At 40.9% G+C, this 21,709-nt stretch overlaps 2 long non-coding RNA genes across 2 annotated transcripts; both read right to left on the bottom strand.

Annotated features, from left to right (window-relative positions):
• Positions 1-6,428: 6,428 nt before the first annotated feature.
• LOC141786425 (uncharacterized) lies at positions 6,429-9,517 on the bottom strand. The gene is made up of 3 exons (XR_012597759.1): positions 9,475-9,517; positions 6,712-6,840; positions 6,429-6,558 (listed from the first exon to the last, which is right to left on the bottom strand). It is a non-coding gene; the product is annotated as an uncharacterized LOC141786425 (long non-coding RNA).
• Positions 9,518-19,386: 9,869 nt separating this feature from the next.
• LOC141786426 (uncharacterized) lies at positions 19,387-20,375 on the bottom strand. Its single transcript, XR_012597760.1, has 3 exons — positions 20,331-20,375; positions 19,728-20,116; positions 19,387-19,489 (listed from the first exon to the last, which is right to left on the bottom strand). It is a non-coding gene; the product is annotated as an uncharacterized LOC141786426 (long non-coding RNA).
• Positions 20,376-21,709: the final 1,334 nt, after the last annotated feature.

Genomic DNA, 21,709 nt, shown 5'->3' with positions numbered 1-21,709 from the left:
GATTATACCTCAAAACCTTTTAATCAGTTTACATTGCCAGAGGTACTGATAGTAGCTACCAACCTCCAGACACTTTTCACAAAGATCTGGGGTGTGATCTTTTTTGGTATGTAAGGAGTGTAAAAAAGACAATGAAGTGTTTTAAACACTGTCTATCTCAATCTAAGGCTGTCTCATTTTGGTCAGTACATAATTACAAAATAAATGCAAAAAAAAAAGTAAAAAAAAAAAAAAGAGCTTAAAGTCTAATTTTATCAGTTGACTGTCAAGTCCCTTTCCGAACCCACTCATCTGCCGGCCTGCAGCCCTGAAATCTGAAAATTCAAAAATTGTCTGATATCTAAACTACATACATCGTTGGAAAGGTCTTGAAGTGGAGAGTAACATATGTCAGTATGAAGGCTCTACATGCTTCCTGCTTTGAAATACAAGCCCCTGACTGCTGACTTCTGAGGATATTCAAATGGTTATAACTCATCAACAGAAAGGGGTACAGACATGGTACAAAGTGTTATGGAAACCTCTTGAGCCCTGCTATCACATGGATATAATCAACAGATAAGGGCACAATAAAAAAGGGTTAAATTAAAGTTCTCCTATTAAGAAATTTGATATGTGAAATCTGATTATATACATTGGTTTATCATCATCATATATGTCCGAGTGTACTACTTTTTCCAGTTTTAACAACTGCCACTTTTTGATAATCAAACACTAATATTTCATAAAGAAAAAAAACTACAACTCCCGCCAACCGCGCCATATTGCTTCATGCAAATCAATCCAAAGGTTGTAGTTCTAAATTTGAAGGGAGCATAGGGCCACCTTTAAAGTTCTTTCTTGATAATGTATTTAAAAAACTTGTTAGCCTAATTACTTACAGAAAAACCACTTGAGTGTTTTTATTTAAAAAAATTTTAATATGCTGTTCTATTGTTAATAATTTTTTTAATTTTCTAAAAATGTGAAACGGTCCTTTTACCACTTCCGGTTTCCGAAGTATGAAATGCACTTTCTGTTCTATAAATGTAGATACAGGGATTTATAAATTTAGGCCCATTGTCCACATTTTTTTGGATCGATGTGTAATTTCATTGCTTCCAATATTGAAAAAGATCTTAGGTTGCTCTGGAGGGATGTATTGTTTTGTTTCAATGATTTCAATAGGACCAAGGCTTAACACAGTGAAGCATTTATTTTTAATATTATCATTCTTTTAGCACAATTTTACATTTTTATTAGAACACCAAAGCCTGCTAAGCAATGACATTTTCAAGGATTATCCAAGTTTTTATGAATTCACAAAGCCAAGTTTGCAAAAATAGTCTTTATTATCAAGAAGAAGCAAAACAAAATAAATGATGCAAATTGGTAAGTCACATCACAGCTGAAGACAACAAGACAACCAGACTGATGAAGTACTCAGAATCACAGCAAAAAATATGTCCTAAAGATTTTCAATAAAATCATACATAAAAATTGCATGAGGTTGAAATTTTGAATAATAAAATGCAAAACATTCAAACCTGCTAAAAAAACATTCAGTGAAAATGAAAAATCCACAAACCAGCATCAGGTTGTGTTAGCTCCAAGTGCTCAGCTATATTCCACCGTGCTGCCGCAGCACCAAATTCCATCCAACTGAATTCCTGTATATTGTTGCTTTGATTGTAATGTCCATATGAAATGATACATGGATCTTTTAAGCATCTGATTTAGGTGAATAAGTTAAAAGCACTGAAGGCCCTTTGATTAGGCTTCCACAGTGCATCATCTGAACCTTCAGAATCACTATCAGAGTAATCAGCCTGATCATCTTGCAGGAAGTCGATGTCCTCTGCTCCAGACAAAACTTGCAGGTAGCAGCGTCTTGCATGAGTCATCATCTCTCTGATCTTCTGCTGCTTTTTTCCAATGACACTGTGCAGACCCTGTAACTCATCTTCATTTAGGTTCCATGGTGAATCTTAAATTAACATTAAGAGTTAAAAACAGTTTTAGTAATGTTATCAGCAGACTTTGATTTGCACATTCATGCAATGTGAAATTCAAATACATACTTTGAATCACTGCTCCAGAAACCAAGCAGGACTGTCCCTTTAGAGATTTACCACGAGCTGAAAGAGATTTCCAATGGTGGTTCATCTCCATGACAAGAATTTTTTTCTCCTCCTGAAGTCTCCTTACTGCCATGACAATGTCAAAGGCTTTTCTCTTGGTCCTGAGATCAACATAGGCTGTAAACATTAAGGGTAAAAGGGTATGGAAGTATAACTGTGCCATCAGGATTTGAACATGAATTTCTCACACTGAATTTTTTCAGCATCGAAATTGGACTTTGAATATTAAAAAACATCGAATTTCAAGCGCTGATTGGTTATTCTCCTCCTTTTATATTTGTCCATGTTGAAATAAATTCAGTGTAAAAAAATTCAACATCTCAAAAAATCCAGTCGAAAAAAAATCAGTGTTAAAAAGAATTCAACATAAAAAAATATCTATGTCTCGAGAAATTCGGTGCCAGAAAATTCAGTGTCAGGAAATTCAGTGTCAAAAATAATCCAGTCTCAACATCCGGGTAACCAAGGAGAAGCAATCGATCCCTTGGTCAAGTCGTACAACGCTCAGCCAATCAGGTTACGCTCCACTGGTCATTTGACACCATGACAGGTCACCAAGGGTCAATTCGTTTTGCAAAGCAGAAGAGGTACCGTGAGAAGAGGAGCAGCGAACAGAAGGAGAAAAATACGGAGGAAGAGAACAAAAGAAGTTAAAAAAAAAACATACAAACAAACGAGACAAGAAGAAACCGGCTACTCAGCCATGTCGAGCAACGGAAGAGATATCGCTTCGGTGAGTATTACTGACATTAAAAGGCAACTCCGGTTTTTTGACACCTGGACCTTATTTAGCATGTCCACGACTCAATGCGAACTGGTGGTGCGCTTGTGGACAGTGTTCGCCTATGGCAACAGAAGAGGAGCGTGTTTGTGATAACGATGGATAGCGATGGATGACAAAATATAGCCGAAATGAGCGATTTTGCAGAGATTATGTGCCGCGCCGAAGCTCCCTTGCCATGGCCTCCGCGAAGTGCGGCTAAAATCGGTTGGATCTAAATAACTTCTGAAGGACTCCGAGCTGCACGATGTTTGTCTGAATGAGTATAGAGCATGCAAACACCTATAAATAAGGTCCAGGTGTCAAAAAACCCGAGTTGCTCTTTAAACACCGACATTTAAACTGTGATACACGGTTGCAGTATAACGTAATTTACATTAGTCAGTTTTCTTTTGGCCGCCGCCCTTGGGTGCATGGGGGTGGGGGAACAGCGGGCATATCTCCACGGACCTACCTGCTTTACGCAGCAGTCTGGTTGTGCACCGCTGTGAAGTTAGTTTTGCGTTGGGTCTTCGACGGTTAAGCAGTTGTATGGATATAAGGACCAACAGGTGCCTGGGAAGATCCAACCTGAAACGAACTTCACCGAGGTGGGACATGACAGCCGTAAATGATTAATATTGTCCTGCAGAGGCCCAGATTCGCCTTTCATCCGGTGAATTTTAGATTGATTTTGTGATACAATAGTTTAACATTCATTTTATATACCACTTTAGGGTTGCGCATGAGAAAGGACTCTTTCACGCAGATACCTGCTAGTTATAAATGTAGATAGTGAGGATCAGAAGGTCACTGTCGAGTTAGTAGAACTTATCATGGGTCTGCTTTTCTATGGGTAATTTTTTTAATTTAATTTTTTCTCTCCTAGGAGCAACTGCTTAATCCTCTTTTGGAAAGGCTTCGCTCTCGATTGGAGAATATTCTGGGACGTATGCCTCTGGACCTAGACTTCTTGGAGTTTACTTGCACACAAGAACTTGTGTTTTTGAATGCTTTGTCAGGTCAATTGACTGTTTGTCCAGCTATTTTAAACGAACTGACACAGCTTCACAGTCTCATCAATTTAGAAAAGGAGGAAAGAGAGCAACATACTGACATACAAACATTTAAATCCGGGAAGAGTGTTCATAACCAACGGTATGTTCAGTAATAGTGATACCAGATGCTAGGTTGCCACCTCTTTCATACTGTGCTGTGGTAGTATGTTGGCAGACAACTACTTACTGGGGAACTTTCATGTACAATTTTTTTTCACATATGCATAGGCTGTATTGACATGCAGTATGTACGAAACAAGTTCTAAATCTTAAGTGGGTTGTGCAAAAATACAAAATAAAGAAATTCATTGTTTGAAATATATTTGACATTTTAACATTTATTTTTTGTGCATCCATTGGGGATAAAAATATTTTAAACAAATTAAACAGATAATTAGAAACACTTTTTTGATTATTTTTTAAAAATGTATTTACATTTTCCAGAATTGAGCGGCTGTGGAGAGACCTGTGGACAGCTGTAACCTGCATCTACTATGATGTTCTCCACTACCTTGAAGAAGAGGGCTTCCTCAGCATCGCCAATGAAATGCACCTCTTCTGCTGCCACTTTGTGTTCCTCCCACGCCTGCAGGATGACCTCGATACTTTCCACAGTGGCTGGGACAACCATTCACTAAGAACAGAGGGCCACATGACTCCTAACCAGCTGTGGGAACTTGGTCGCACACATAATCCAGTTCCGGGACCAGACAGCATAGAGGTTATGCATATGTGTAATTAGAACAAATCATTTAATTAAAGATATTGAATCAGATCTGCTAAAAGCACAAAATATTTTGAAGTGTGTCCACTTTTACTTTATACAATCTAAAATGCTTTCTATTTGTAGGGCATGGATATCCCCAACATTGACTGGGAAGAAAGTGGACTTCCTTGTGATGATCACTTGAGTGTCATTGTTCCACACACTGCATGCCCACTGACTGATGAACAACTGACATCTTTGAGAGATGCAATCAACCCAAGAGCTGCATCCCAGTCTTTGGGCTGTGATATCTACATATCTGCAGTTCAATTTTGTGAGCAATTTCAAGATACCTAAATAAAATGATCAGGAAGACTTGTTTTGTGTTGAACCTTTAATGTACTGTCAGATCAATCTGAACAAGCTTGAAAACATAGATATAGTTCTCTTTCCTTTATCTCAGACATGTAGATTTTTCACCTACCTTGACATGTTTCGGCGGAAACTTCCGCCTTCCTCAGAAATGTCACCAGATGATAGGTGTGACGTGTTAAATCTGCTGGTGTTACCCTCCTGTCAAATTTTCTGACAGGAGGGTCACGCGTCCCGCTGTCTGTTCTCCTGTGCAGGACGCTGCTCCAGGTGTGTGAGAGCATGTATGCCCCCACCTCCCTGTTCATCATCCCTGGGCCCTGTTTCCTGATCTCAATGGCTTCCCTATTCGTAATTCAGGAAACGGGACCCAGGGACGATGCACAGGGAGGTGGGGGCATACATGCTCTCACACACCTGGAGCAGCGTCCTGCTCAGGGGAATGGACAGCGTGACCCCGTCAGAAAAATTAACAGGAGAGTCACACCTCCATAACACCAGCTGATTTAACACGTCATATCTATCATCTGTTGACACTTCTGAGGAAGGCGGAAGTTTCCGCCGAAACATGTCAAGGTACGTGAAGAATCTACATGTCTGAGATAAAAGAAAGAGAACTATATCTGTACAACTTCAAGACATAATGAACACCTAAGCTTGAAAACAACATTTAACTTCAGCCACTATGTCTGATAAGCATAAACTGAGGCCCAGATGTAGCTCACACAAGACCAAATCCAGTATGACAAGTGCAAATACAGGCCAGGATGTCATTTTTGAAAGATGGGTAGTCCTTATAATGCCCTGGAATGCGCAAGGTCTCAAAACAGGTAGATGATGTGGGGTATCTGCCCCCAATGATTTCCACAGAGAGACTCTGTGGTACGACCTCCCATCCGGTCCAGAATTTCACCAAGTTGGTGAGTTCAGCTGGTGTTGCTACGAAGTAGATTCAAATGGGTGATGATTAGTCATTAGAATAAATAGCCAACTATTGCACAAACAGCTTAACTTAACAGAAGATTAGACAAACTCTTAAGACGAGTAAACTTACCATTGGTTATGAACTGTCGCAGATAGCCTGACATGCGGCACTTAGTTTCGATGGAACAGTCTTCATCATCACTGTCATCCTCATGAGGCCATGTGATTCGCTGAAGAAGTACCTATGTTGAAAAAAAGAAAATAGAATGACTAAGACAATAATTTTGATTCTTAAATCAATACTCGTTACACTCTTTGGTCAAACATAACTGGTTGATACCAATGATGTCAATTGTAAGTAATGTATAGGAATACATCAGTAACAAGAACAAGACAAAAATGGACAGTAATGGATGCCTACAAGGTATAAAAAACATTTTCTACAGCACTAAAAGATAATATTAAAATAAATTCAACCTCCGCGCAGACATTTCCTGCCACATCTTTAGGAAAGAGTAGGGCCACTGTGTCAGGTCTTTTGGTCATCAGTGTCCACAATGGTGTCTCTTTAAGACCTCGTCTCAGCTGTTTTATTTGCCGTGTCACACGTCCTATTACCTGTTAAAAGTAAAAAGAGAGTAAGAACAGAAACCATCAGGAAAAAGTGCAGTATTTTTTATTTTTTTATTTTACCAAAAAGTAACTCAAAAGACTCAAAAACAAATGTACAGTCTGTTTGGATAGACATTTATCAAACTAAGTTTCACTCACAGCATGGATCAACAGCTTCTCAAAAAGCCACCTCCTGTTGTTCTCAGTTAGGGAAGGGAGGTCCCATGCAAAGGCCAAGTCCTGGATGCTTTGTTTATCTTTATCAGACAGTATGGATCCCCCTTCAAGCTTTAAGACAATAAGGGATGTAAAATATCTCGTCAAGGACAATGGATACCAGAGATGGCAGTTAGTGATGGCATGTTGTGGGCTGATACAAATACTCTGCTGATATTAACACACATTCCTAATGGATACACAATAAAAGGGATATACGGATTCATTTTGGTGTTGGGAGTATATATTTGTATACATATGTGTTTTTGTTTTTTATAGGGCAGTTACTTTAGTGCATTAATTAGATTAATTACACCACAAATTAGTGCGTCATAAAAATGTATCGCAATAAATCATAGCACACAAACATTTTAATATTGGCCAGCAGGAGGACTCGTACATGGCAGTGGCACGTCACTTCACACATGCGTCTCTAGTCAAACAAAACAAAGCCCATGTGACAACAGGAATGGCATATTTAAGACTTAGTCTTGTTTTATTATTGAATTGGTTTATCTATATTTTTACTACATTCTTTAATAATGCATCAGGCCTAACTGGTTTGCTGGATGTCCTCAACCTTTTTCTTATTTTGAATTTGATTTATGAAACACACTGAAAGTGAAATTTGAGTTGCCTGATTGAGCTAAGAATTTTCTGGACAAGTTGCCCTGACTTTTGTTTTATTTAATCACCAATAAAAATGTGGATTTATAAATCTTCACTTCTTAGTGTATTCATTTGATTAGTCATGCACAAAAATTTTATAATATCCTAGAATTCAAATTCTTTATTAGGGTACTTTAAGCAGATATGAGATTAAAATGTGATTAATTAGATTTATTAATAATATATCCGCTAATTAATTAGATTATTTTTTTTAATCGTCTGACAGCACTAGTTTTTATATATGTTTATATGTGTATCCACAAAATGAAGAGTTTTATGCTCTACTGTTAAGTGTCTTGGGATAACACTTGTTATGAATTGGCGCTATACAAATAAAGATTGATCAAATAAAAAGGTATCCACATTGTACAACGTATTACCGAAAGACAGAAAACTGTTTTTTAATTAAACATACAAGCCTAATTGTTTCCCTGATGTCCAGGTCTGGACAGTCCTCCAATGTAACGGTGGCAGTGTCAGGACTCCCACCAAGCAGAATATGTACAAAAGCAGGGCTGAGTCCCTGAAGACTTGGGGTGCGTCTCAATGCGTTAACTTCGTGCTTCCTCCGTCCTATCTCCTCCACGACACCGGAAGTACTTTCCCAGTCGCCATTTTGAAGACTGTCCCAAAGCGATAATTGCGCTCAGAGGAGAGAGGAGAGAGGAGAGAGGAGACTGATCGGAGGAGCTATGATCGACGAGACACGAGAGCCGGCTTTGCGGAAGTCTTTTCACTGACCGACACGCCCCCATATGGAATATCACTCTCTGATTGGACGCTGCAGCAGCTCAGACTTCACATGAAACTTCACAAACACAACGGAGTTTAATGAGAGAAAAGACGAGCTGAAGACGGGCACAGAGGATCGTTCAGAAACTGATCATAAATCTGGTATTAAAGGGTTTGCTGTGAGTTTAGATCACAAAACACTGAACACAACCATCATCAAATCAATATAATCAGAGGATTAATACAAAAAACTGACTGATCAATAATATCTTCCTGAGACACAATAAGGTGGGTCATATTGATAGTAATATAACCCACTTTATCTGATCGTGAACTCTGAAGCTTCAGAGTTCACGATCAGATGGGCTCAAGATAAAGGATAAATAATTCATAAATAATCTCACAATTACGCATTTTACCGGAAAAGTGATCCGTGAGCTTCTAAACAGCACACAGAATAAACAGAGAGCAAGTTTTCTTTATGGTTACGTGTGTGTTTAACTGGTTAAAAGAACAGACAAATCTCTGTTACTGTTTCTGTTTGATCAGAGTTATTACAGCGCACGTGCCCAGACGCACAAACAGCTGTTAGAGCTGACTGACAGATGATCCAGAGGTGATCAGCTGATGCCGTCATCACTGAAACTCGTCGCTTCATGTGACGCTCCGAAGGAGAGGATGTCCCATTGCTCTATAAAACGAATCTCCTCCGTTCCTCTCTCCTCTCTTTATTTCCTCGCGTCTCTCCCATGCATCTCTGGTGGGAGGGACTAAGACGCAAGAGAACGACGCAAGTGGAGGAAGGAAGGATGGAACTTTGGAGCTTTGAGAAGCACCCAGGGTCCTCCATGAAGAAAGGAGTGGCCTATCATTCTCCCCGCCATCATGAACATCTCACTCTCCACTAGAAAGTGAGAAGCTGAGGGGACTAAATGCCCAGGCTCCCCCTCAAAAAGACGTGTAAGCTTTTTACCTGCTGTTAAGACATAAAAAACATTAATCAAGAACAATAAGAAGAAATAGGCCTTGTAGTATATTGGATTACCAGAAGTGCTATACTAAGTTTGGTCCATAGGTGGCACTGTAGCTTTGTGGTGTTGTTACTTTGTTGATGTTGAGACCACAGAATAAATGTGGCGATACACTGAAATGAACATGGCTCTGTCCGCATTTGTGTTTCCCCTGGGTGTGTATGAGAGTGATTCCTCAGAAACTGCATTTTATTTTGGTGATAGTCTGGCCAACATCAAGAGGAGCTTTTAGAAATTTGACAATGCTGAAAATGCTAAAAAAAAAAATACATACCAAAATTTATGCAAAACCCTGACTTCAGTTTTTCTATGCATGTTGAGAAGAAAAAATGGGTTACGCCCTCTCCAATAGCAGTATCTCCTGTAAAACAATGTCAATTTTGGTAGCAAAAGCACAAGGTAAATAAGTGAGTTAGATTTTGACAATTGTAGTTTTTAACTGAAGCTACCTTCAAGTTTGCAATTGAGGGGTCGTCCCCATTCCACATTAGGCCGCTTGTAGAAGGAGATCAGTGCCATGTCCTGTTCTTCAAGGCTTTTTCTGATGTCCATGCTGAGAAGTAAGGGACTCTCTGTATCATGATTACGCAGAGAACTGCCAGCACACTGAGAAATGGCCTTGCTGGGGTCAGTGATGGTTAACCAGTCTAATATGAAAACAAAGGAAATAAGGTTGTTTCATTACCAATATTTGTTGTTGAGACAGCAAAAAGAATTCAAAATTTCAGATGTAACATTATATCTTCCTTAACTTTCCTATGCTACTGCTAAGCCTGAACAGCACCTACCATCTGTAATAGCTGTAGAAGATCTGGATGGTCCAGGCATTGCTTCTTGGTCTCCCTCAAATGTAACGCTTTCATGTGTCACCTCTTTCCCTGCCCTTCTACCCTCACAAAATTATTTTTGTTACAACTGTAGAATAGGCAGGACAAAGACTGAAAAGACAATGAGAATAAAAAGTACATAGATACCTTTCCACACACGAGGAAGTATGTACCTCAATGATATCAGTAGGAATCATCTTCGTGCAGACAGGACATTCCTGCACACCTGCTGATTAGAGGTTGAGAAGAGTGTTATTTTCAAAAAAGGGGTTTCTGTTTTTTCAATACCAATACTCACAAAAGCTGAACATTAAGAGTTCTTACACTGTCTCTCTTCAAGCCGACTGGTTTCCCCATTGGCCAGGTTATCGTCGCTACAGAAATCCATGACGTCACAAGATTTGATGTGCTCTGTCAGGAGTGGAAGGGGAACTTCTAATCCACACTTCTGACATGTGGCTTTTGGCATGTTGCTGAATGCTACATCAGTTAGTGGCAGGGGGTTTGTGCTGAGTTCTTCTTGGATTGGGGCAATGTAAAGGTTTTTACACCCACGACTTAAAGATTTCAGCATCACGCCAGTATAGCCAGTATCACTGGGAGTCACAAGATTGAGTTGTCGGCTCCCCCATCCACCTACAGATAGCAGGAGTGGAAGATTACATTACAATCAAAAGTTATTAGATAATCCAAACATTTAGTCAAAGCACCTAAATATGTCATCAGAACAGACCAGGCTGAAGAAGTAACCTAAAACAAACCAGGTGTTTTTTTTTTTTGTTTTTTTTTTTCCCACTTCTGCCAAGGAAGTTATGCAATAATCAGCATCTGTTTGTTTGTTTCTCTGTTCGTTACATATCTAAAAAAAAAAAAATGGACGGATTTCAATGAAATTTTCAGGAAATGTCAGGATTGGGACAAGAAACAAATGATTACATTTTGGGAGTGATCCTGATCACCGTCTGGATCCAGCATGATGAAAAATGCAATTTTTTTGAATAACCACTGAACTAAATTAGATATGATTATGAATCCACTTGCTAATGGTATGTTTTCATAGTCAATGATTTTAAATAGTTAGATGAAATAAAGGTAGGACTAACATTAATGGTGAAAATTACAATCTGAGTGAGGACTGTGGTGCTGGTGGAGGTCTGCGCTCTCTGACCTCAGCTCAGATATGCTTGATATTAAACATGCAGAGTTCAAAGTATAGAGGTTACTGTGAAGAATACATTTTAAGTATTTTGTTTTATGAAAAAGTACCAGTATCACACAAACTAGTGTTGGCCTACCTGAAGGTTTGTAGAGCAGCCACCCACCAGTAACTGACCCCAATTTTGGGAATAAAACTTTGAGGGCATCACATAACTGTAAGCAAAAAATGTATACACATATAATCTTTCCCAAAAATAGTGTCAAAACTTGAAATCATGAAGAGCATCAATAACACTGCATGGAATTCTAAAAAATCCATATAACTTCAAAACCTACAATACTAAGTTAACAATTGCATGTTTTTACCTCCTCATGTGTTGTGCTTTCATCTAGATGAGCAGTCCTACGGCCCAGTCCTGCATGCATATGGACTATTTGCTCCTCCTCTTTTGGAGTTTTTTCACATCGCTTTGGCAACAAATAGAAAGCCACATCCAGTGGCCTAGGCCTCCTGGCAGGAACAGGACTTGCTGTGGGAAATCGCCTTTTTCCCCTGCCCCTGGTGAAAATACCTGGAAAGGACCTACAGAAAACAAACAAACAAACAAAAAACACTAACTACAACCATATGTGACATTATTAGAAGATTATGTATTATCAAGTCCTGCTATAACTTCGCTCATTTCATAATTACTTTAATATTAGCCTTAAGTGAGAAGTTTATGTTTTAAACTTAAACAAACTTTTCTTCACCTGGTCATTTCCATTTGAACTGGTTCTGTTCGTCTCTGTTCTCTGCAGAATTGTATCCAAGAAAATCTATTAATAATCAATACATCTAAAATGTATGAGTAGTATAAGCCATATGTACACAAAGTAAATTTCAATACTAAACCTCATTTGTTGATTTGTGACTCCAACACTTGCTGAACCCTGCTGACCTGATGAGTTGAGTAGTTGTAAAAGGCGGTTGGCTGACTGTAAAATATTATCAGCATGACTGCCCTGCAACAATGCAGAAAAAGCAAGAGGAGCATTAAAAATTGGCAGAACGAGAACATGAATACATTTTACAAAGTTACTCGTTACTGCACTATAATTATGGTGACCCTACTGTGGTTTCCAAAGGGTGAACACTTAAGATATGCGTCCTACATTATACAACAATTTGAAACAAGCTATAAAACTATTATCTAGATGGCGCCGCGGATGGTCGCCTCGGTACTGCGCTCTCTCGTACTTTGTGCGTTTTTGTGTTTTTTCAGTGCACTCTGCTCTCCTTCTGTGGTCACTTTCACCAGGGAAGAGCTCATAAACATTGGCCTGACATCTGGTACAATTTTTCCACCGGTTTTCACTGAACCAGGGAACTTTACAGATGTTTTGGTCGGAGGAGCAGCAGCTCTGTATGGAGTTTACAGAAGACGCCGGCGCGGGAAGCGAGCAGGCGCGCTCGTGAAACTGAGGCAGCGGGGATTACGCACTGCGCTCCCGTCTATCCACCTGGCCAACGTCCGCTCTCTGTCAAACAAGATGGATGAACTGCTGCTCCTCAACAGGAAAAACTCAGACTTTGGCAGATCCGCCGCCCTGTGTTTCACTGAAACTTGGCTCAGTGAACACATCCCCGACAGCGCTCTACATCTGCCCGGCTTCCAGCTCCTGCGCGCGGACCGCGTAACGGAGCTCTCAGGGAAGACGAGGGGAGGCGGAACATGCTTTTATATTAACGAAGGTTGGTGTACAGATGTCACAGTGTTGAAGAGGACATGTAGCCCCCAGTTGGAATCCTTTTTCATAAACTGTCGCCCGTTTTATTCACCGCGGGAGTTCTCCTCGTTTGTGCTGGTCAGTGTTTACATTCCACCTCAGGCGTGCGTAACAGAGGCGCAGCAGCAGCTCGCCGACCAGATCACAGACGTGGAGAGGAAGCATCCAGACTCCCTGCTCATCATTTTAGGGGATTTTAACAGAGCAAACCTCAGCCATGAACTCCGAAAATACAGACAGCACGTCACGTGTCCCACCAGGGACGCGAACATTCTCGACCATTGCTACACCACAATAAAGGACTCATATCGCTCTGTTTCCCGTGCAGCTTTAGGACTCTCTGATCACTGTCTGATCCACCTTATTCCTACCTACAGGCAGAAATTAAAATCTGCAAAGCCTGTAGTGAAGTCAGTGAAGAAGTGGACGGATGAGTCAAGGCAGGAGCTCCAGGCCTGTTTTGACTGCACAGATTGGAGCGTCTTTGAAGCTGCAGCCACAGACATTCATGGACTTACATCAGTTTTTGTGAGGACCTGTGTGTGCAAACCAAGACCTTTCGCACATACAGCAACAATAAAACTTGGTTTACTGGGAAACTGAGGCAGCTTCGCCAGGCCAAGGAGGAGGCCTACAGAAGTGGGGACAGGCTCCTGTACAAGCAGGCCAGGAACACACTGACAAAGGAGATCAGAGCAGCTAAGAGGAGCTACTCTGAGAAGCTGAGAAGACAATTCTCAGCTAACGATCCTGTGTCGGTGTGGAGGGGCCTTCAGGAGGCCGTCAACTACAAGAGACCATCCCCCCACCCTGTGGAGAACCCTCATCTGGCTGAGGAGCTGAATCTGTTTTACACCAGGTTTGAAACAGACTCCTTCACACCCCCCACTCATCCCATCAACAAAAGACTACCTGCCCCCCTGGACAGCTCCCCCCCCTCTGCAACCCCACCCGTACTGACGATCCGTGAAGAGGATGTGTGCCAGCAGTTCCAGAGACAAAAGATCAAGAAGGCTCCAGGACCTGATGGTGTCTCCCCCTCATGTCTGAGGGCCTGCGCGGACCAGCTGGCCCCCATCTTCACCCGGATCTTCAACAGATCTCTGGAGCTGTGTGAGGTGCCCTCCTGCTTCAAACGCTCCACCATCATCCCAGTCCCAAAGAAACCCTCCATAACAGGACTGAATGACTACAGGCCCGTCGCCCTGACTTCTGTAGTCATGAAGTCTTTTGAACGCCTGGTGCTGAGTTACCTGAAGGACATCACAGGACCCCTGCTGGACCCCCTGCAGTTTGCCTACCGGGCAAACAGGTCAGCTGAGGATGCAGTCAACATGGGACTGCATTACATCCTACAGCACCTGGACTCTGCAGGGACGTACGTGAGGATCCTGTTTGTGGACTTCAGCTCGGCATTCAACACCATCATCCCTGACATCCTCCACCACAAGCTCTCCCACCTCTCTGTGCCACCCCCCACCTGTCAGTGGATCTCCAGCTTCCTGACTGGCAGGACCCAGCAGGTGAGGCTGGGGTCCATCACATCCAGCACACGGACAGTCAACACCGGCGCCCCCCAGGGGTGTGTGCTCTCCCCACTGCTCTTCTCCCTCTACACTAATGACTGCACCTCAAGGGACCCCTCTGTGAAACTCCTGAAGTTTGCGGACGACACCACCATCATTGGTCTCATCCAGGATGGTGACGAGGCCGCTTACAGACAGGAGGTGGAACAGCTGGTCCTCTGGTGTGGTCAGAACCACCTGGAGCTGAACCCGCTCAAGACTGTGGAGATGACAGTGGACTTTAGGAGAAACCCCCCTCCTCCGCCCCCCCTCACCATTCTGAACAACACTGTGTCTACTGTGGACTCCTTCCGGTTCCTGGGATCCACCATCTCCCGGGATCTGAAGTGGACCTCCCACATAGACACATCAGGAAGAAGGCACAGCAGAGGTTGTACTTCCTCAGACAGCTCAGGAAGTTCAACCTGCCCCAGGACCTGCTCATCATCTTCTACACCTCCATCATTCAGTCTGTCCTGTGCTCCTCCATCTCGGTTTGGTTTTCCTCAGCCTCCAAACACGACAGGCACAGACTGCAACGAACTGTCAGGGCTGCAGAAAAAATCATCGGAGTCAGCCTGCCCTCCATCCAGGACTTGTACAGGTCCAGGACCAGGAAGCGGGCTGGCAACATCTCTGCAGACCCTTCACACCCCGGACACAAACTGTTTAAACTGCTCCCCTCTGGTCGGCGTTACAGAGCTCTGTGCGTCAAGACGTCCAGACACAGGAACAGTTTCTTCCCCCAGGCCGTCACTCTGATGAACACTTAACCTGCTTTAAAAAAACTCATATACCTCATGTACAGCCACAGTCTCTCTGTTTCTGTTTCTATTGCACATCCATCTTCCATTCCCTGTTGCAAGTTGCACATTTTTTTATGACATTTATTCAGTGCACTATTTTTCCTAACTTAAATTGTGTATATATTTTTGTATTTACTCTGTGCAGAGTTCTTTATTTAATATTGTAATAATTATTATTCTTTTTCTACTACTTAAACTCTATTTTTCTACTCTTGTAATTCTATCCACATTTGTACTGAGAGAGTGCAGTTTAAACCGGAGTCAAGTTCCTTGAAAATACTTGGCCAATAAAGGTGAGTCTGATTCTGATTCTGATTCTGATTCTGAAAACAATATTATGTATTTCTTTGGGAAAAGACACTAATTCAGGGTTATTAGACATGCTTAACTATGCCCAAAATTATCTTCATTCAACTCTCAGCAGAAGAAACATCACATGGTATGATATTTCAGTAAAAAACACTTCTGTGTCAGATAAACAACACGATAAACCAGTCCCGTTAAGTGAGAACGAACTCGAATCTGCGAGGCTCAGGAGGCTAACACACACCGGGTCTACGAGGTGAGCTACCGCAGCGGCCCCACACCACGGCGAAGAAGTTTTAGCAGGCCGAGATTGTCATTACTTGCCAGATAACCCAGCGATTGTTTACAACAATCAGATAACGACATCGTTGTTCCTCAAATCAAAAACGTTCATCCGTGTTGCCCCAAAACACAATGTACGTACCGTTAGCAAGCTGCTGACGCAGTTTTGGCGAACGCCACGTAATAAAAGTTGAGTATTGTTATCGTTCAAAATAGCCGGTTAACGTGCAGCATGTTAAGTCATAGCTATAATGCAATTTTCAAAACACAAATGACAAATAGCATAAACAGGCTTACCAAAGCCGCGTCATTGGAGTTGGTCGACATAGTTCACTCGAAACTGTCATGGTGTCATAAGACCAGTGGAGCGCAACCTGATTGGCTGAGCGTTGTACGACTTGACCAAGGGATCGATTGCTTCCCCTTGGTTACCCGGATGTTGAGACTGGATTATTTTTGACACTGAATTTCCTGACACTGAATTTTCTGGCACCGAAATTCTCGAGACATAGATATTTCTTTATGTTGAATTCTTTTTAACACTAATTTTTTTTCGACTGGATTTTTTGAGATGTTGATTTTTTTTACACTGAATTTATTTCAACATGGACAAATATAAAAGGGGGAGAATAACCAATCAGCGCTTAAAATTCGATGTTTTTTAATATTCAAAGTCCAATTTCGATGCTGAAAAAATTCAGAGTTAGAAATTCATGTTCAAATCCTGATGGCACAGTTATACTTCCATAAAAAGGTCAATTCATAATGTGGAATTCAAAGGCTTCACAAAGTTTTATGGCTTTACAGAACAATTTAAGGCAATGTAGGTATTCTGTACTTGTTACATTTACTGAAGGTAGTCAACTTATTAGTGTACACACCACTCTGTGGTCGTTGCCATGGCCAAGCTGTCTCCTGAGACAGAATGGTCTCCAAACACAGAGTTCCTGTACTTGGTCCCATTTTGTTGTATTTTTCAACCACAGAACTCAGGATCCCCTTCTCCTCCCTGATTTTGCGGCGGATCCTGGCACGACCTTTGTTGCTGTCTGTATCTTTGTAGAGACGCTGGGAACGTTTCCTGATACTTGCCACCAGCAACTCAATCCTGCTTGCCAAGGCATCCGCATCAGTCAAGGTGTTGGTCTTTGCTGTAGAGAGGGTATATTTGTTTTGCACTTCAGTGACTTACAATATCAGTGCAATTCAATCTTAATTTTATTTAATTCTCGAATGGCATTATAAGTTAATGGCTTGCAAAACTGAGTGTTCAATGCTTGCTCTCAAATGAAAGCCTACAGAGACCATACCTTATTTTAAGAGATTAAACCGGATGTCATGTGTCAACATAACATTATTGTGTATTTCAACATGAACAGGTATCAATTACAAAGTATCAGACTAAACCCTGAAAGCTTCATGAACAGTTTTCTTACTTTCTGCCCACTCCTTCACATCGCTGATCCACTCTTCCAATTGGCTCTCAGTCACTGCCAACTGGGCTTTCATGGACTCCAGATTCTGCAGCTGGTTTTCCAGAGCTTTTGAGGTCTACAGTCACAAACAATCACAGGTAATAAAAATAATGAAATAAACACTCAGTTCACATCCCCAACTATTCCTATCAAATAATATTTCATACTTGAAAGGACAAATAATACTTATGTAATAATAAAGGATATAACGTTATTACTTTCAGATTGCGGGACAGTGAGGTGGCCAGGTTGTGAAACTTTTGCTGATTCCAGCGCATGGCCATGTGTGTCAGCATGTCTGTGCGTCCTGTAACAGAAAATGTGTTACCTCTATCCTGTACCATTTGGTATACCTGAGTTTCTACGGTTTTCACCTCACCTCCTTTTGACATATGTTTGGTGGTCACTGCTATCCGCGAGAGGAAGGCATTGCACTGTTCCACCTCCTCGTCAAGTGTCAACCCAGCCCCCTCCTGATATGCCCCACTCCATTTCACCTTTTTAAAATATATTCCAAAAACAATGCCAATTATAACTTCTCAGTGCTGATATTGAGATGTAGACAGTCATTTTGTCTGATGCTAATTGTTACTTACTTCACACTTGAAGTCATGGGCTTTGGCATGAAACACTGAGAGGAAGGGCTTCATGTTTAAAAGATACTGGAGCTCTGGGCAGCTTTTTGTGACTCTTTGGAGGTAGGGCCAGTACTTGCAGGTCACATCCATGCAAAAAAATGTTATTTGCCTATTTTCTAGCTTATTTTGTAAGTACAGGGGATAGGCAAAAATTTCTCCTCTGTACATATTGAGGGCACACAGGAGCACTCCATGCCAACAGACTGCAAGTTCCAGTCCCTCCTCATCTAGCTTGCTGGCAGATCTTTGGGAGGTCTCTCTGGCTGCTGACCACTCCCCTCCACAAATACCTCTCCCAGAGACCTACAATATGAAAATTTATTCATTAAAACGGTCGAAAGACGGACCTCAAAAAACACTTCCATAAAACACAATTGTATTCCTGAACATATATAATTACAGTCTGCAATATTACATGTTTGGTTGTGCTCTGTATGTAGTCGACAAATTTTGAGACGTCTTCATCCTTTGCTATGAAGACGCCTTCAAAGATGGCCTGTTCCTCAGATCTAAATAAAACAAAGGGACAGGTGATGATATCTCACACTCTCGGGTTAAAAGACTTACATTGTTATTATTTTAAACACTGTGAAGTTATATATATACTTTGAAGTACCTAGCTGCATTTTTGAAGCAGTAATGCTTGCGGTTTCCATCAACAGAAACTGCAAGCATGTCCGGGCTGCAAGCAGGACAGGCGAAGGGCTCCTCCTTGCAGATGCTGTTGACCTCAAATTGAACAGCCTCCCACTCAAAAAAACTCTTTAAAAAGCTATCAGCTGAGATCTGTCCACTCTATCATAAAAAAAACATCAACAGGGAAATTACAAACAATGATACTAAAACAAATGCATTTTAAGGACACCAGTTTTCAACAAAGATATACAAATAAATAACATGGGACAAAGACCTTCAATACTCACACGGCCAAAGCGGACAGTTCGCCGATCCAGCATTCTTAAAAATGCCTGACAGGACAGTCCTGGTGCAACCATTTTACTTTCTTCAAATGAAATAAAAGTAACAATGGCAAAAATGGTGGAGAAGTGAAGGGTAGCTGGCCAGTAGTCACTTCGAAGAAGGTCATCAACTCCAGCAATCCAACTGACCTGGCCTGTTTCACATACCAACTCAGGCATGCTGAGCTCATGGCGTCCTGGAAAAAAAAAAATGGAAATCCACTGTAATGTTAACTGCCCTAGATAATCATTTTTTCCCTCTAACGCAGAATGCATCACTCGATGTTCATGTGATTTTTTTTCCTTCTAACAATGTATGGCAACATGTGGGAGTTGTTGAGAAGAGACAGATCTTATTAAACAAACATTTCAATCAGGACCAAAGTTCATTACATTCTTACCATTCATTGTGATCACTGCCACAGTCTTCCCTGGTTTGACACTTAATGACGGTGTTTGACAATCACAGACTTTGTCAGGGATTTCCATGGGTACAAAACGCACTGAAAAGCACAAGAAAACACCATATGAATGACATGAGAGAAGAATTAATTACTATATTGCGTTGTGACAAATTTCTGACCCAATTCAACTACAGTTTACCTACATGACAAAAATGTGACATGAAGCACATGACTGAAAAGTATTAAAGTCACCCAGAAGAAGCTGCAATTGAACCCTAAAGTGCTCAACAAATCCAGTAAGAAAATATATTTTTGAAACTTACAAACCAGAACATACCACATGGGCAAAGGGTGTTACACTTTATAAAAGTTGTTGGAGGCAAAGGCTGGAAGAATCCTGCTGTACAGGCATCTCTGTTGTGAAGCACATGTCTGGTGTGCATGCTGACATCACATTCAGAGCAGAAGAAGGGGGATGGCTGGCAATCACGACATCGGACAACAGCTGAATTCCTTCCACACTGTTGGCAGACACGGTTTGCTGCATTTTCTTGTGCTATGGTTGTGTTCACAAGACGTGGTCTCTCTGCCCTCCAACTCTCTGAAAAGAGAGTTTTCTTGTGCTCCAGTTTGATAAAGCCAGAAGAGAAGCTCTTGGGGTTGGCTCATCCACCTCATCTCCAGTGGTATCACTGAGGGATTGCTGCAGATCTTGTAAGAACCCCTCTATTAAAATGGTACAAAAAAATAACAAAGATCTTTTCAATTTTAAAATGTACCATATGAAGTAGCTTTGAATGGTGTAACTGTCCATTATTCAATTCTATTTGTATTTGTGATGTAATACAAAGATGTATTATAAATTGCAGTTCTATCAGAAACAAGTACATATTACTCAACTTTATGCTGTGGGATAATGGAGAATAAATTAAGTAAATACCAAGTGTCTCTGGAGAAATGGCTGGGGCAAATACAATCTCAGGAGCTTCAGCAGGAGGATCAGTCTTCCGAGTCAGCCGGGCTACACTCGAAAAAAATATAGAGAAAAAAAATTGTGACATTATAATGATTGTTTTTTTTTTTTCAAAATCTCAGGCTGTATAAAAAGAAAAAGATCTTAAACATTGTGAAACATTTGATATGAAAGCAACAATGCTACCCCATTTAGGTCTAAAGCCAAGACATTTCGCAAGACTTCAAGACAATGTAATAAATCTGACAGCAGTGCTAACTTTTGTAAGCTCATACAGAACTTAATACTCCCTTTGACACAGAAGTCAAAGTGGCCTTATTGTGTCTCTTTCAAAAATGATCCAAGACCAGTGATACTGCATTTATTTTGCAAGTTAAAATCTGGATTTTTTTTTAATATTAATAATGTAAAAACAATACTGACCTTGATTAGACTGATTCCTTATTGATCTTGGCCGTCCATGAATTAAGTCTCCTTCACAGGTTCTCTTTCTCCACTTCACTGTAGGTCTTGGTGCTTCTGGTGCTGCTGCAGCTTGTTCTCTCTGCAGCTCCCTGAGCAAGTCATCTGCACTTGCTAAATCACCACTGACCTGTGACTGATCAGTCAGGCTATCCACAGCCATAAGCAATTCCTGAAGTTCAGAATCACTCATGGTGACTGTGCAGATACAAACGAAGAACAGAACACAACACAAGGATACGGACAAGGGACAAAAAGTAAGACAGAACACGATCACAGAAACAAACTTGGAAACAATAGACTTATGGACAGGTAAGACAAATATAAACAGAAATAGAGTCAGACACAGGCTAACAGGTGAGACAAGTCAACAGCAAGGACAAGTTAACAAGAGAGACAGACAGGGCTCTTAAAAGTGCCTTTGGGTTGTTGTGGATTTTTCAAACCAAAATATATGAGATGACAAATTTGAAGGATCTGTTGAGGGGAAATAACAGACACAAGTTACCAAAAACTAAACAACCTGCATCAGCCACTTGTGTTTATTACTGGCTACTGACCAACTATCTTGAGATGGTGTTACGCAGTGAATAAAAATATATCATTTATGGAGATTAGCCTATATACTTCCTCAGAGCAATTTTATTAATATAAATTAAAGGTAATATTTTGAAGGGGTTTGCCTAAAGCAGGATAGTTTGTAAAATAATGCCTGCATGATCGGCAAGTACATTTTTGGAAACGTTCAAAACAACATTCAAAATAAAATCATTACATGATTGACTCATAAAACACTCATAAAGTCTGTTTTATCTTCATGAAATTAAAAAGTAAACTATTACCTACAAACAACTGAATAGACAGATACTGAAATTAATGTTTTA

Source organism: Halichoeres trimaculatus, unplaced genomic scaffold (genome assembly GCF_033239565.1).
Source record: "Halichoeres trimaculatus isolate MK-OKI-2021-1 unplaced genomic scaffold, fHalTri1.1 fHalTri1_scaffold_27, whole genome shotgun sequence".
Taxonomy (NCBI): domain Eukaryota; kingdom Metazoa; phylum Chordata; class Actinopteri; order Labriformes; family Labridae; genus Halichoeres; species Halichoeres trimaculatus.
Note: the sequence above shows the minus strand (reverse complement) of the source record. Positions and strands in the feature narration are given on the sequence as shown.